Source organism: Physeter macrocephalus, chromosome 15 (genome assembly GCF_002837175.3).
Source record: "Physeter macrocephalus isolate SW-GA chromosome 15, ASM283717v5, whole genome shotgun sequence".
Taxonomy (NCBI): domain Eukaryota; kingdom Metazoa; phylum Chordata; class Mammalia; order Artiodactyla; family Physeteridae; genus Physeter; species Physeter macrocephalus.
Genome location: NC_041228.1, coordinates 36,414,619 through 36,415,059, shown reverse-complemented (window position 1 = coordinate 36,415,059; position 441 = coordinate 36,414,619). Strand labels below are relative to the sequence as shown.

At 43.8% G+C, this 441-nt stretch overlaps 1 protein-coding gene across 1 annotated transcript in view; it reads right to left on the bottom strand.

Annotated features, from left to right (window-relative positions):
* Positions 1 to 441, bottom strand: part of RGS22 (regulator of G protein signaling 22) — a 174,359-nt gene that overhangs the window by 52,988 nt on the left and 120,930 nt on the right. The window lies entirely within an intron of this gene.

Here is a 441-nt window from a genome sequence, read left to right as displayed (position 1 = left end):
ACCTAAGTGTCCATCAACAGATGAATGGATAAAGAAGATGTGGCACATATATACAATGGAATATTACTCAGCCATAAAAGAAATGAAACTGAGTTATTTGTAGTGAAGTGGATGGACCTGGAGTCTGTCATACAGAGTGAAGTAAGTCAGAAGGAGAAAAACAAATACCGTTTGCTAACACATATGTATGGAATCTAAGAAAAAAAGAATGTCATGAAGAGCCTAGGGGTAGGACGGGAATATAACACAGACCTACTAGAGCATGGCCATGAGGATATGGGGAGGGGTAGGGTAAGCTGTGACGAAGTGAAAAAGTGGCATGGATATATATATACTACCAAACGTAGGGTGGATAGCTAGTGGGAAGCAGCCACATGGCACAGGGAGATCAGCTAGGTGGTTTGTGACCACCTAGAGGGGTGGGATAGGGAGGGTGGGAGG